The 17,399-nt window shown below is 33.6% G+C and overlaps 1 long non-coding RNA gene across 45 annotated transcripts in view; it reads left to right on the forward strand.

Annotated features, from left to right (window-relative positions):
- The window catches only part of LOC137488701 (uncharacterized), a 152,351-nt gene continuing 134,952 nt past the window's right edge, over nt 1–17,399 (forward strand). For all 45 annotated transcript variants that reach the window (XR_012396179.1, XR_012396209.1, XR_012396191.1 and 42 more), the window contains exon 1: nt 1–241. This is a non-coding gene — a long non-coding RNA (uncharacterized lncRNA). The remainder of the gene's footprint in view (nt 242–17,399) is intronic.

Genomic DNA, 17,399 nt, shown 5'->3' on the forward strand with positions numbered 1-17,399 from the left:
AAGAGCGGGAAAGTTGCGTATCGTCATCGTGTCAATGGCGTCCTAAAATGTTTGGGGATAATGCTGTTCTATGACGGATTGAAGGTCGTTTTATTTCGCGAACGAAGACGGAAATGTTTTACCTGAGGATTGGAGCAGGGTTTTAGTGTTTTCTCTTGCCATTTGAAGCGAGAAACACATTTTACTGTGAAGAAATGAACCGACTGGAACCGAATGCGGTTTGATGCTTCTTGCCTGAAACGTAAGTTAACCTAACGTACTTGTCTTCTCAGCTTTGTGTTAAATTGTTGTACAACATAATTATAGTGTACTGTAGTAGCTTTATGTGTTAGAATATCTGTATATTACAGTATTTTTCTGTTAAGTTTTTGATGTTCAAGACAGTGCTGGGTCTTTTTACAAACCTTTCAAAATGTAACTTTCATAACTAATTTATAAGTAATTTTGCAATCAGTTGAATTCAGTTGATGAGAGCAGCATATTTCCTTTTGAAAATGTATGTTTGATCAGATTTTCCACTCTTGAAATGTGATTTGCCACTGGTCAGCTAGAGACCACTTAATTGGACAAAATATGTGAGGTGCAGGATGAGTCATCAGGGCTCAGTTTCTCAATTTTTTTTCTGGATCAATTCGTCCAGAATTGGAAATCCTATGTTTGCTACCCAGGATTAGGCATGGGCCAGTATAAGATTCTGACGGTATAATAACCTTGGATGAAATATCATGAAGTTTCATAGTATCACGGTATTGTTCTAAAATATTTTCTTTTTAAATGTCTAGGTAAATAACAAAAACTTTTTCCCCTTTGAAAACCATATATTTTATATTTATTAAAAGATTTATAATATTTTGTAACCGTAAACTTTAAACTCTTTTTTTTTTTTAAACCTTGACTTATCCAAACCCCAATAAACCTTAAAAAAAAGTTATCGTCTCATGCCTACCCAGGATTAACTAATCTAGTTTACTTGTCATATGACATGTTTTTAAATGAAAATTGGGTAGGATCACTGTTATCCAAATACCAAGTTTCAGGATTATCTAATCCTGTTTACTAGAACCTTATTGGAACCAACAGTGTAGCCTACTGGTTTAGCAAAGAACAACAGGTAGGCAAAATACCAGCGGCCATAAACAGCTTTTTTGTTTTAACAGACCCATAGCCAGACTATTGAAAGGGAAGGTTCTTTTTTTTTTCTGAAAAAGTGGACCTTTTTTTGCAGTTATTAGCCTAATTCAATTCTGCATTTTAATCGTCATTTATCATTTTTAATAATCATTATCATTTTGTCAGCTAGTGATCACAGCGCATTTTTTTGATGCACCATAATATATTTGCTGCAATTTTTCAGTGCACACTATACTATTTTACTACAAAGTATTTATTATTATTTGGATTTAAACTGTAAATTAACCCAGTTTTATAAAATTAGCTTAAAAAAGAATAAAGAAATTTTTATTTTAATTACAAATTCATGATCCATCATTAAAAAAATGTTTTAAAATAAAAACTGAAACCTATAGTCAAATAGCAAAGTGGCCATCTCATTCAACTTTCCTCATTCACAATTTGGCCACCTAAATAATAAAAAAAGGAATTTAATCACAGCATGAGCAGTCAAAAATGGGATAAATTAGCTCATGTTGGGGTCAAATTCTAGACTTTGTGGGGTGGGGGTGGGGGTGGGGGGGGGGGTGGATCTTTCAAACCACTCAACCCCCAATTTTGTGTTTTGCTGCGATTTATATATTGTGATATGAATACAGTTTCACCAGATGGTTTGAATAACTATTTGTGAAAACAAATCATTGTGAAAACATCAATTTAGATCAATTGAGTTGATTTTGTGCATGTATAAAAAATGATTTCAAGAATAATTACAAAAGAGCAAAGAAAAAAGTAAAACAAAATGTTATTTATAATTTTCTAAACAGTCAAAACGTATTCAGACAGAATACGATTAATAGATCAGTAAAATTTATCTTCCTTAATGTTACTGTACAAATGCTTTACATGATTGTGTCCGATTGCTTTAAAATTTTTTTAAATGCCTTTAAAGCACATGCAAATGGTAAAGTTACAATCTGTTATGCTTAATAGTTGCAATGAGTCCTCATGCAAATTGCATATCTTGCGGTGTGACTATTGTGGACACACAGGTTGCGATATCGATGCTGAATTGATATATTGTGCGGCCTAGTTAGCATGCAGATGTGCTGTTTTAAAACTTTCTGTAGAGTTCCCAAAACTGATTATTAAGTTATAAGTATGTTTATTGTTTTTAGCCAGTGGTGCATAATGTAGTCATGATTTTCAAGTGTACAGTAGTGCCGCTTTGTAGCTTTCATAGTTAAGGCTAAAGCATTGAATTCTGATTCATTTTTTAGTGTGCCGACCTCGCTGTATGGTATTGAACAGAAAGTAGGCGCAGAAACGGTGCATTTCAATGCATCAGTGAAACCTGGATCTTTATCTTTTAGCTTAATTGAAAAGAGTGGGTTTGTAACGTGGCTCTAAAATGCTCTTCGTGCAGGCTGAGCGCTTTAATTGGGCTAAATTGATGAGAATTGAAAGCACTCAGTTAAAAGCAAGACACCACATTGGCAGGCGGCCTGTTGTGCCCAGTAACACAAAAGCACAAGGGCTCTTACCTGCACATTAGCATAGAGATGCCAAGGGTGAGGATCCGCTGTACACGATTTTAATAATAAACACATTTTCCCGTTAGCCTCCAGCACAAGAGGGAGTCAAACATTTTCAGAGGCCTTTTTTTCTGTGCATCAATACTTCAGCTCATTTTAGCTTTAAAGCTGAACTAAAACATAGTTTTAGTTATAAAGGCTTGAGCAGAATTTGGGACACATACAAAACTGGGTGTATTTTTGTGTAAAATGTTAGACAGAAAATATTTAAACCATGTTAAATTGTATAAAACTACCTAATATATTATTAAATATATAAAATATATTTAAATAAAGTGTCTTTGACAGTAACAGTTGTTAAAATCTTATGGAATTTCCCATAGAAATCTGATGGCAGTGGCAATGTTTGCAAATTATCAGTGGTGTAACGGATCACAAATCTCCCGGTTCAGATCACAAAATATTTTTTTCAGTCAAGGATCGGACCACTTTTCTTTCTATTTATTACAAAAACAGTACTGCAAGACACTTGGTTTTAACAAACAGTACTGTAAACCTGTAACTTTATAAAAAATAAAATGAAGAAAATATCAGCTGAAAAAAAATTAATAGTAAAATATTCAGTTCTGTGATAAATTAATTTACTGCTAGTGTTGCTGATAAAGCTAAATGTAGAACTCTAATATGATTTGTATGACCCATATTTATTTTTATTCTCATTTTCAGTAAATGATTCAGTTATTCACTCATAAAACTTAGTTTCATTTAGGGTTTGGTATAGTTGTATATATTTTGTGTGTGTGTGTGTGTGTGTGTGTGTGTGTGTGTGTGTGTGTGTGTGTGTGTGTGTGTGTGTGTGTGTGTGTGTGTGTGTGTGTGTGTGTGTGTGTGTGTGTGTGTTCGTTCTCTTTAACAGACAACCCTGTTCAATTTAATGAACTGGTTCGATCCTGTAAAAACAAACGATTCATTCGCGAATCACCACTACGCCTGTCGTCATCTCTACAGAAAGTCAGAAACGGAAACTATGGCAGGCTGGAGAGTTACATTTTTGCAATGGATTCTTGTTATTTTTAACATCAAAGCAAAGAAGTTGAATGTTGTCAAGTGTAGATTGTGCAAGTAAAACACAACATCAAAAATAAAACCAAACAAAACTGGATGCAAAGCACTACACCAGCACCCCACCAATGAATTCGACTAAACTCAAAAAATTGGTTTTGCTTTTAGGAGATTCAGCCACTGTCTGATGTTACAGTAGAAGCAAAGATTTGTTTTTCTCTTTTGAGAAACTATTTACACATTTGTTAAGGCCATTTGAAGCAATTTTTTCAAAGTTCAAAGATTTATTTTGAATTGGGATTTTTTTTTATTGTCTTACTGTTCATTTTGTTATTAAAATGTTTTTAGGTTTAAATCTAAAAAAATGAAGGTGGTTAAATGCACCTTCTCCATAAAAAAGGAAAAAACACCTGCAAGTTCTGAAAGCGATCAAACCTCAGGCAGGTAAGGAAAAGTAACAAAGTAACCCAAAAGTAATATAACACTTTACTTTCCATAAAAAAGTAAGCAATTAGATACTTTTAGGGGAGGAACTCAATATTGTAATGCAATTACTTTTACAAGTAACTTTCCCCAACACTGCATATATGAATATATGCATATGTGAATATATGAATATGTGAAATTCAAATACAAACTTGTGGAGGAATATAGATACCTAGGACCAATTTTTGACAACAGGTTTAAATTTGATCAAAACACACATACATTTATTAATAAGGCTCAACAAATTTTTATTGCGGAAACTCAACTCCTTTTAATGTAGAGAAAGTCATTCTTAAGACCTTTTACAATTATTTTATTGTAATAAATGTAGTTAGTCGATGTATTATTATTATTGTTAATATTAATAATTGTTATTGAATTTTTTATTTTATTTTTGTGTGTACTTGATGTTAAGACTTGTTTATTGTGGTAAGTGTGTTATTCTTGTAATATGTGAAGCATCACCATGTCAGAATGAGTCCCCCCCCCCCCCCCCCCCCCCCCCCCAAGGGATTAATAAAGTTTTAAACTAAACTTGTTTGTCATAAATGTCATTTGCTTATCAAATTTATGAATATGATTTAACTGAAGTCTGCCTTAATGTGCTGCATATTCTTAAAGCATGAAGGCCTTTACATTTTTATTCAAGGATTTAGGAAGATATAGTTTTTATTCACTGTAATGAGATTCTGTTCTAGTCGAGTCAAGCTCTGTCTTTAAAGTGGAAATAGATGTGGATCATACACTTAACGGCTGTCATTGCAGTGTAAACATTTAAAGGAAGTTTGTCCTCATTGCTTTGCTATAACCATTATGTGGTTTAGCGCTATTGAAAGGATTAGATCGCTCTGAACTCATCCAGCTGAGCTCTGCTGCTGTAATAATGTCTGTCCTTCAGTCGTCTCGGTGTCTTGTGTCTCTACCTGCTGACCTTCAGTTACAGAGGTCACATCCGAAGTATTCTTAACTCCTCAACCAGAGCAAACCTGTTGACCTTGTGTGCTTAGCATTTCTCATTCATCGTTGCTCATGTTTTTTTTCTCCATTTTACCGGTTAGATGTGTTGGAAAAATCAATTTATAAGAACTTGGTGCTCTTTAGGTGTGCGTGCTGAAGCTGTTTTTTAGATTATATCTTAATTGTAGTGTTATAATTCAGTTAAATTCAACTTTATTTGTTTAATCAAAATCAGAGTTAAAGGGATAAAGTTGTGTCATCATTTACTCACCCATCACTGGATTCACTGGAACATCTTTGAGTTTCTATTTTGTGTTAAACACAAAAGACTATATTTTGAAGAATGCTGGAAAACTATAACTAGGGCTGCATGATATTGGAAAAATCTGACCCTGCAATATTTTGTTTTGCTGTTGTGTATGTTATGAAATGAATATTTTCACCAGATGATTTTACATCTTTCTATTTGGAAAGATTTTATTCACTTAAATTGACTTGGGTGATCAAGTCTTATTCTCAGAGTTTATAACCTCTTGAGGGAGACTGAATAGTGTGTAAATATTACATTTAAGGTTAACTATCTCTTTAAGAGTTCATATAGGAATGATTCATTTAGGAATAATTTAGCTTCATAAATATGTGCTGTAAACTCAACATTTGTTAAAAATTTGCACTACAAAAAGTTGCATCACCATCATTTTCCAAATCATTTTTTGCAGAATTTATGGTTAAAAGGGTTTAGAACAGACCAAAATTACTACAAGTTAGAACTGCATGATATTGAAAATATTTGACATTGCAATACTTTTTTTCTCTGTGATTTATATTGCGATATAAATACAATTTCACCAGATAACTTAGTCATTCATTGAGATTTGTTGGGCTAATTTTGTTGGGGGCTGAAATATTAATATATATTTTATTTAAGATATCATAGACAAAATAAGTCATAAATAAACACAATTGAGCAAATATTAAAGTAAAATAAACAGTACTTTATGATTTTTTGAAATGGAATAATCAAATGTAAAATAACATTGCATAGTTCTTCATCATAAATAATTCAATAAAATGAATCTTTGCAGCATTAGATGCAGCTCAGATTGCACTGCACCAGGTCTGCATCCAGACCCCTCTCCAGAAAACCCCCCAACACATTTTGCATTTTTCTTGTATAGTAAAACATCATTTGATTTAAAAATGCTAACATTAAATGTAATTAAATACATGCACTGTAAAGAGTGCTGTGTTCCACACAATTCCTTCATGTTGTTCCAAAACAAAACAATTAAGTTCACTTAATTGTATATTAAAAATTTAAGTGAATTGAACATAAAACAATTAAGTTGTCCCCCCAAAAAATTAAGAATTGTTGTTTCAGCTCATTTTAAATAAGTAATTTGAACAAAAAAACAAAGTGTTTTTTGGAGTGTCTTTAGTGCTTTAGTCAGATTTTTGATGTAGATGGCACAAAATTTGATCGATATGGCGACTAGTGATGGGTCGTTCATGAACGATTCGTTCATTTTGAACGAATCTTCAATATGACTCGGGAACTACGAGTCCTCTCAGGGAGTGATTTGTTCATCTGCTCTTGCGCACATTTGTGCAGGTAGTATCGTTAATTTCAAGTCTTCATCACATTGGCAGAAGCCAATCATATGCTTTTAGAGCCGGAAAAAAATTTATCTGCTCACCTCTCGAGTCCTCTATCGGGTCTGAGTCATTCGTTCCTCACGGGCCAATCATACACGTTTAGAGCCGGAAAAAGAATTGAACCGTTCATCTCCCAAGCTTCGGGTTTGAGTCATTCTGTCACGTGATGAACGAACGATCATGGCTCCTATCGGCTTAGACTGTGCATTGAATAAGATGTGACTGTCAGTGTAATGTGAATGAACCCCTGACATTTGAAGACATGAAGTGGTGAGCTGAGCAAAGAGATACAAATGCCTTCATAGACAAAAGAGCAGGTAAACATTGAATTATTATTCTCTCCTTCTTATATTCTATTTATGACTTGTTTGTCGTGCAATCAACCTTTTGGGCTAGTTGTAGATGTGTTTGGAAGCAATTCCTAACATTTTAATAATAATTTGGCAAATTGAACCAAATGAACGAAATGACTCAAAGATTCGTTCATCTTGATGAACGAGACTCAAAGAACCGAGTCTTTCCATCACTAATGGCCACCTCGAAATTCAAAATAATCTCGTAAATAAACCCTGGGTTTGCCAATTAAGCATTCAATCTCGTACTACTTTCTTTTTGCCTCACTTTCATATATTTATTTCATTTTTACGAATGAAAGTTGGTAATATTGTTTTCTTTGTATCTGGTTGATTTGGTTCATGACTCAATTTTCACAATTGTTGACTCAAAAGTGCAATTCAAGCCCATTTGTATAGTGTTTTTTTACAATAATCATCATTCTAAAGCAGCTTTACAAAAAAGTGCACATTATTACTATGTTTTAGTCAAAATTAGAGAAGTTAGTTGTGTGGGCAGTATAAATCTAGTTACCTGAGTATTACAGTATATAGCAGGGCTATTCAATTGGCGGCCCGTGGACTGAACTCGGCCCCCGAGGCAAATTGTTCCAGCCCTCCAAATAGTGTGACATCCAATTAAATTTAGTTCGGTCGAAAAACGTCCGCTATAGTTACAAAATGACGTGTGTCTGTTCAATACAGCATGAGCTGCAGTTGAAGGCTGAGCAGTCACCATAAACGAGTGGCGCAGGCAGCTGAAAACATTTGCATGTGTTTGTAAAAACGGCCTTTTGTACAATGCATTGATATCGTTAATAGGGATGCAATGATTAGCTGATTTCACTATTAACTGCGCTTGCACAGAACAAAAGGAAAATCCTGCAATTAAAGTTATGCCAAGTTGCCAACTGTTCGCTAGTTTAAAATTCCAAGCTTGTACACCAAGGCTAATACGCATGCACACCGGATTAACTATAGCAGCGGCCGTTCACATATCAAGTCTTTTCCACTTGCAGGTTTGTTATTTCTAATGTAAGAATATTATGACAATATGCAAGAGCAACACGCTTGCGGCTTTCCAGGCACACGCAGTAGAAAACATCTCATAGAGAGGGTTGTGTGTGCCTTTCAGTGCAATGTAAGCAAAGGATATTTTAATGTTGTCAAATTATTATTAAAATGATCATGTATGGATTGATGCAGATGATAACAACAGTTAGTTTAAATACTAGCTAACCTAAAGCTTGAATTTACATTAGACGTGATAACTGTGAAACCATGACTCTTCAGACTATATAATCACACAACCAAAATCTATAATTGTTGCATCCCTAATTGTTATACAGTTCAAAACATAACATATGAATGGTGTAGAAGAAGCCTACTTCAGCAATGTGCTGCTGTTGTTGTGCTCTGAAATACAACATTTGAATGTTTGTAAAAAAAAAAAAAAAAAAAAGTCAATTGTACATTGCACTGATATTATGTAGTTTTAAAATGCAATATATTAACAATTTAATGTTGAAAAAGTCAACGTGGGTGTCTTGAGGAGCAAATATACAGCATATGCGCTCTTATATGCAGTTGTATCATCACTCATGTAGCAAGTCGTATCTCTCCAGGATGGGATGCTTTTCATGAACCTTCCCCCATGACAAACTAATTGAATATCCCTGGTCTGTAGGGTCCTTTTAAAAAGGTGTCTATATGTAACATGTTCAGTGGTGTAATGTAACTAATTACAAATACTCAAATTACTGTAATTGAGTAGTTTTTCCTCAGGAATTGTATTTAAGTAGTTTTAAAATATGTAATTTTACTTTCCCTTGAGTACACTTTTAGTGCAGTAATCAGTACTTTTACTCAAAAATCAGTCCTGTGATTCCTGTCCAATCAAATCTCACATAGAAGGTAAATCGCCTCATAATGAACTACCTCAAAATAGGGTTGATCTAAAAAAAAATGTATTAATGCAATTCAAATATATAATATATGAATTGTTTACTTTAAACTTATTATAAATATATAATTATATTGTTCAATTATAATGATTAAAATATATATATTGTTTGTCAAATAATTGTGGCTAAAAATGATCAGTTCAGGCACCGTTTTGGCACCGGTATCGATTTAGCACCGTTATGTAGTATTGAAATAACTCCAAATGATACCCAACCTTACCTCAAAACATGTGCGCTTTAAAATTGCAGCAAACTGTTTGGAAGCATTAAAAGTGTACATGGTGTACAAAATCTTTACATGCATTGACCCAGAGACTCTTAAGATGCATGTCACTGATGAGAAGATGACAGATGTTCACTGTATGATGATCGAAATGGCTTTAAACATCCAGCAGGCACAAGATGTCAACATGATGTCAGAATTTTGGTCACTTTCCAACACAACCTAAAGTCAACCAAATATCAACGTCATTTGATGTTGTTATTAAACAAATAACGTTGTCCTTAGATGCTGGCTTGACAATCTAACCTAATGTTAATGTCTTTTGATGTTGTGTGCCTGCTGGGCAATAACTCAATGCACTACAGAATGTTACGTTTACACACATATGCACAAATTACATGTAAACGCATCAGCTTTTAAAAGTGTAATACTCACTATTTATTACTCTTAAGTACTTTTGAAATGGCTACTTTTTACTCAGACTTTGAGTAATATTTACAACAGATACTTTTACTCTACCTGCACTACATTTTTAGGCAAGTATATGGTACTTTTACTTGAGTATGACGTTTCAGGACTCTTTCCACAACTGAACATGTTCAATAAAGTGTATTAATTGTTTGTGTTGTGTCAGTTGGCGTCATCTGTTCATTCATTGGTATTAGATCCAATCTCTAGGCCTGTCATGATTTATTTTTTGTTGTACAATAAATTGCACCAAAAATATATTATGATAAATGATATTATTGTTATTTCAGGCATTTTATTAAAAGTCTTTCTCATTTCACTCATTATATAATGTCAGAATGCAAGTACACTCATCCAAAGAACACACATTTTATTCTTAATAATATTTAACTTAATTCTAGTAATTAAAAAATTAACCATTGGAATCAGAATGTGAAAACATATCCTAAACTAATAAATACATAATTATAATAAAAATGTTAGCAAAGGTAAACAATAGTAAATAGTGTTTTTAACCATGCTGACACCTCCAATAGAGATAAAGATGTTGCACAATCAGCTAAAATGTTGCAGAGATTGCTTGTTTTTGTATGCATTGCCAAAAATGATTGAGGTCTTGGCCATGTGTTGTGCGATAAGTCCATTAATTGATCATTGTGATAGGCTTAACAATCTGTAAAGGTCTCAGTATGGGCATCCACAGGTAGAAATGGATAGCAAAGGAAGGAGAATTCTTTATTATTTTAAAGAAGATTTTTAAAATCTCTATGGAAAAATAAAATGCCAAAATGCTTGAGGAACCAAGGCTGCTGCAAAAAGTGTGCAGGCATTGATACTTAGGTTTTATTTTTAGCTTTGTCAAGGTGCTGTCAAGGTTGCTGCAATGGTTTCATGAGTGGTTATTTATTAAATAGATTTAGCTGATTATGGTTGGTTTATTTCTTCTTGTTGGTTTGATCTCAAGGGTTGAGGCATTATTTTGCCTTGAACATAAACTCAATCATAACCAAAGTATTCTTGAGGGGAAGATAAGTGCATGTAAATGCTGCTAGAGGTGGGCGAATCTCTTGTTTCTCTTCATGGTCATAATTCTCTCCTACACTGATGATTTGGCCATGTTTGCAGTTTTAATAAATAGCTGGTCTATCACAGAATGTGCATTCGGAGAACATTCAGAAACTGAAGCCACACATAAAAATATCAATATTAAGCTTTTGGTTTTTTTGCATTTCTCAAATGTTGCAAAATTTTTATCCTTAACATAATTGTTTTTTGCTCCTAGTAGTTGTCCTTTTTATTTATTTGGTGATCATTCACCAACAAATGATATGTGAAAAAATGTTGACAATGTCATGATTTTTTTATTTTATTTTCTTCAAATATCATTTGTTACCCACTTAGTCCATTTATAATATGTGAGCCAATCATGAAAACAAATGTCACTTTGGCTGTTTGATTTAATCCGGTTTCATCAAATTTTAAGTTTAACTTAATATCATTTTGTAAGTTTGATTGATCTATCTTTATAATAAAAAATAATAATTTAATTCAACTGAATGTAAAGCCTCAAGACTATTATTATTATAATAATAATAATAATAATAATAATAATAATAATAATAATAATTATTATTATTATTATTTGTACAGTATATGAAGTCAGTTTCCTTGATGACTCCCATTTATCCAAACCTGTACTTTTAAAACAACATCATTATACAAGCAAAAGCAAGTACCGTGCTAAACACGCTGTTGCAATCTTTGTCGTGGTTGATTTTGTAAGTTGAGGACGTGGTGAATTCATCCAATCACAGCAGTTTAAAGAGAGATTCAATGAGGATGTAAAACATTTGAAAATATTGGACTTTTTGGTACACAAAACCTTGCAAACTTTATAAACTAATCCAATGCTCCTCTTTTTAAAATAATTTAAAATATTAAAGATGATTTTTAGCTTCATAAGATCTCAGTAAATCAATAGGAATATTAATATTCCAGGTATTAAATTGGTTTTGCATGCATGTGTTTTTTTTACTCTAAAAGTGGCAGTTACCAATGATTTTAGCTACAAATCTTTAATGATCTACTGAAACAAAACTCGCCTATGGCCTGAGGGCGAACAAATGAACAGTAAACAGCAAAAATATAAATTATGTGAAATATCCCTTTTTAATGAACCGGAAGTTGCTTTCTTTTGCACATCATGACCTTGTAGTAAATTAACAAACTGGACCAATGGCTGTCATAATATCTGTGTTTTATTGTACAATATAGCATCAAAATATATTGTGACAAACGATATCATTGTCATTTTTCAGACCATTTTATGCCACTCATATAATGCCAGAATGACAATATAATATCATCACAATGCAAGCACACTCTTTCAAAGAACGCATCATATTTCATTCTTAAGAATATTTTATTTAATTATAGTCAATTTTGGGCGACGAGGTGGCGCGGTAGGTGGTGCTGTCGCCTCACAGCAAGAAGGTTGCTGGTTCGAGCCTCTGCTGGGTCAGTTGGCATTTCTGTGTGGAGTTTGCATGCTTCCCCCCGCATTCACGTGGGTTTCTTCCGGGTGGTCCGGTTTCCTAAAGTCCAAAGACACGTGGCACAGGCAAATTGGGTAGGCTAAATTGAACATTGTATGTGTGTGTGAATGGATGCTTCCCATTGATGGGTTGTGGCTGAAATGGCATCTGCTGCGTAAAAACGTGCTGGATAAGTTGGCGGTTCTTTCCGTTGTGGTAACCCCAGATTAATAAAGGGACTAAGCCGAAAATAAAATAAATAAATGAATAATAGTCAATTTAACAATTTAAAAATTAGGCATTGCAATCAGAATGCGGAAACGCATATCCTATAAATAAATAATAATAAATGTTAACAAAAAAGTGTGAGGTAACAGGCTGCGATATCTGCTACCAGATCTATTTTCAGTTGTCAGACACCCACATGAAAAACACTATAGTATGTACTACAAATACCTACAGTGTTTTTAACCATGCTGACACTGACACCTCAAATAGAAATATAATGCTCGGACAATCAGCTAAAAAGTTGTTAGAATTATTTTTTATGTTTGGGCTATATATACATTGCATCAAAAAAGATTGAGGTCCTGTCCATGTGTGATTTTTGTCTTTGATAAGTCCATATATTGAATATGTGACCAGGCCAACTAGACCAGAACTCCGAATGCACAAAAAACAAATTATTAGACTTTCGTTGTAAATTGACAAACACAATTTTTTTCAGTGGATTATTTTCACAAAATAATTATTTACTTTAGGAATAACAATGTAAGCTAGCAAAATAAAATGGTTAATTTTGATTTCACAGCATTTACTTTAATTATCTAAAGTAAATTCTAATAGAAGTACTGTTTCCAGCAGTCACTTTTAAAACTTCTGGGTTCGCAATCGATTTTGTTTTGGGACCACATGAAGGAACTAATTTTAAATTAATTGTTTCGTATTTCAATCCACTTTAGTTTGCTTGTTTTTTGCGACAACTTAGTTCACAAAGTATTGTGTGGTTTCAGCTCATTTTAAATAAGTACTTTGAACAAACCTCAAATGTCATTTTTGGAGTGTTCAATACTGCTATTGATAATGATAAGGTATATTACTGATAATGCAGGGTAAATCTAACAAAAGTGCTGTTGACTCAAATTAGACTCGATGTTATATATTTAACATGGCTGTAAATTCGCTATTCTTCAAAAATTGATGCCCAAATAACTCAATTACAGCAGTTTTCCATGCATAATGCATGAATATTAGATCTGATCATTCTCCATCTATTCTGTCTTTGTCTCGCATGCTTCTTAATTCTCGGATCGGCATGAAATGTATTTAGCATTCAAATGACACATTTATGGGACACAATAGCGCAGGTAGACCTCATTAGAGCGGTATGTGTGTGAGATGATGTCGATCCATCAGGCTGAGGCTAATGGAGCTGTTCAGAAATCCTCTAAAGTGTTTAGCGCTCTTGCCTGCATGCTCTCTTATCGTATGGGTCAAGTTCTGTCTGTCTGTTCTTTCGCTGGCGACTAAAAGGGGGGCTGTTTTTATGTTCTCAAAAAAATATATATAAATTGTCTATTGATCTGAATAATAATTTTTTGTTATAAGAATAATAATGTATGCTCTAAATCTGTTTAATTGAAAAAGGGATATATAAACTACTGTTATGGTGACCGAACAGTATAGGGATTGACATTACGTTTTAGTCTTTTGTACATCTAAAAACACTTTTATAGTCAGAATTTTTGCTTATTTTAATGAAGAATTTTTGAAGATTTTATTTTATGCTTGAAAACCACTTTGACCGATCTTGTGAAATTTATTGTAGAAACAATAGATGTGTCTTGACATTGGCTAAATACTTCTTGGTATGATATTGCATTATTTTCCGAGGAAAAAGATGACTTTGAATATGTCACTGTGAGCTTTATACATTTAAATACATGAAATGTATGCATTGTTTTTTTTTTCTTAAGTTTTCTTTTGGTTTCAACTTGTATGCAAGTCTTAATATAGTGTATTGTACTGACTATTGTATTATGTTGGAATATCTGATCAATTCCATGCATGTTTAATAAAGGTCAGGAGAGGTTTTATTCAATGTCAAAAACATTAGTAATTTATTGGATACAAATGAATAATTTGATTCACAGAACTCTGGTATCCTCAATGCAAAAGTTACATTCAGGAGGTGTGCAACAATTTTTATTTCCTGATTCAAACTTATTTATACGCAGCTGATATTAACAGGTGGAGTTTAATAGGATTCGTCACTTGTCAATTATTCCCCAGATCTCTGTTGGCCGCACCCATACATACGTCCTCTTTTCCTACTAGTTCTCTGCACAACGTCAACAGCACAAAACTTCTCAACCGCAAATTCTGTATTCAATTTCAATCCATCTCTGCTCTACTCACAGGAAGTTTCGCTGCAGAGCTCAAGTTATTTCTAGACAATCAAGCCTTTGCAATTCTATCAGCTTCATCTACTTCTGCAAAAATGCTTCATTAGTATGCAAAGCATACCACACTTGAAGAAGTTTGGTTAATATTTATCACCTTATGCAATACAAATACAATTGTTTAATGAAAAGAAAGAGATCTATCTATCTATCTATCTCTCTATCTCTCTATCTCTCTATCTCTCTATCTCTATCTATCTATCTCTCTATCTATCTATCTATCTATCTATCTATCTATCTATCTATCTATCTATCTATCTATCTATCTATCTATCTATCTATCTATCTATCTATCTATCTATCTATCTATCTATCTATCTATCTATCTATCTATCTATCTATCTATCTATCTATCTATAAACTGCTTTAATCTATCTATCTATCTATCTATCTATCTATCTATCTATCTATCTATCTATCTATCTATCTATCTATCTATCTATCTATCTATCTATCTATCTATCTCTCTATCTCTCTATCTCTCTATCTCTCTATCTATCTATCTATCTATCTATCTATCTATCTATCTATCTATCTTTTTTCCCAACAATTGCTCTGTAACTAGCAAAATAAGGTTAAGATCATAATAAGAGACTTTGGAAATGAAACGAAAATTTAAGTTTGGGAAGAAATTCAGAATTATTTCTGCGTAAATGACTTTTTTTATTTTATTTAATGCTGCAAAATTCAGACACTTTCAAGAAGTGTACAGTATTGTTAAAAATAATGAAAGCGAAAACAAACAATGCCTTTTAAGTTAGGTTAGACATTAGAGTTAGTACAAAAGGGTCATGTTTTGTTCTCTATATGAAAAAATCAGCAGAGATGTGTACTGTAATATTATTGTAATTTTAATAAATTAATAAAGAATGGGAAGATTGTCAGTTACTGATAAAAATGTTAATATGCTTCCGCTGTAAATTAATATTTTTTTTAATAAAGATAAATATGGAGATTTCTAAAACAACAGGGAAAAATCCGGACTGAAGTTTTAGGGTCGATTTAGGTTTTTGCATTATTACAGTGTTTTAGGCATAAGTACAGTGTTTTGGGCATAATATCTTTTAAACTTTTAGTCTAATTCTGTGATGTGCCTATTTCGAATACATACATTGCGATATGGATGCTCAAATGATATATTGTTCAGCCCTAAAACACACACACACACATACACAGCTTTTCATGAACACACATCTCTCGCCCCCTGAATTAAACCTGAATACCTGTGGATGTGTGGTGCCGAGCAGCCGCTGAGTGTTTGCCCTCTCATTTATCACAATAGATCTCTCAGAGCCATGTGTGCGAGTGTAAAACTGTCCCCGGGGGGCCGTGACAAGGCGGACCACCAACACTCCCGGCCAGCAGACAGAGCAAACAAACCCAAACAAAAGCGCAAAGGCACCCGAAGAGGAGTCTTTGTACCCTCCGACTCGAGGGATTTCCATTTAGCCCAGCTTTAGTGCGTTTCCTGTTGGCCTTCTTCCACAAATCCCAATCTGCCCCCCGAACAAGACACTGGGCTCATTAGAGATAGATACCCTCACCCCTGTGTGCTAGGGTTATTGTGTGTCGCAGGCCTGCATCTGAAAACATATGTTTGAAGACGGACAGTAATGGAGGGCAGGTGCTGAGGGGGAGCGCTTAAGCTTGTCCCAAAAAACACCACTGAAAGGAGCCAGCTGTGGGAGAGATGCATGTTAAAAAAACACACACTTTTCTGTTTAATGATGCGTCGCTACACTTTACATCTTGTCTTATTATTAAAAAAACATATTAGCATCCAAATTAAGATTTCTCATACACTGACAAAATGATTCATCGGATTTACTAAATTTAAGGTAAGTGGTTGCAAACAATTTATAAAGGCTGAATTTAATTATTCAAATGTTTTTATTGATTTTTTTCAAGTCTTCAATTTTCTCACAACACACAAAATGAACAGCATATTAACATGGTACATAGCTACAAACATACTCACACCCTATAAAGAAAAATTAGAATAAAAAAATAAAACTAATTAGAAAATTAGGGATAAACTTTCACTCAGGATATAATATCCCCTGAGCGTTCAGTGTAGGATAAAAAAGACTGCCAAACCTCATAAAACTTTTTGTAGAACCTCGAGTAGTGTATTTAAAGTGTTTAAGTTTAAGATGTGAAAACCCTTCTAATATCCATTGTTTGTGGGATGGCGGGTTTTGTTTTTTTTTTTACACCTGAGAAGAATTAGGCGTCTGGCTAATAATGAAGAGAAGGCAATGATTTCTACATGATTGGCTGACTGTTACATTTCTTCTGGCTAGGCAGAGCCAACACAATCTCACGGCAATTCGTAACTTTTTCATTTAGTGGCTAATTCGTATGAATTTGTACGATCTAATTCGTACAATTTAGTATGATTTGCTCATCCCCCAATGACGGTTGGGGTTAGGGGTGGGGTTAGGTGCCCAGCCTCCTTTTTAAAATCGTACATTTTCTTACGACTGAACTCGTACAAATTCGTACGAATTAGCCACTAAACTGGCAAAACGTAAAATACTTACGTTTTCTCGTGAGATCAGGCTGGCAGGGCACGAAAACAGTTTTCAAGGTATACCGCGGTTTGGTAAA

Source organism: Danio rerio, chromosome 20 (assembly GCF_049306965.1).
Source record: "Danio rerio strain Tuebingen ecotype United States chromosome 20, GRCz12tu, whole genome shotgun sequence".
In the NCBI taxonomy this organism is placed as follows: Eukaryota; Metazoa; Chordata; class Actinopteri; order Cypriniformes; family Danionidae; genus Danio; species Danio rerio.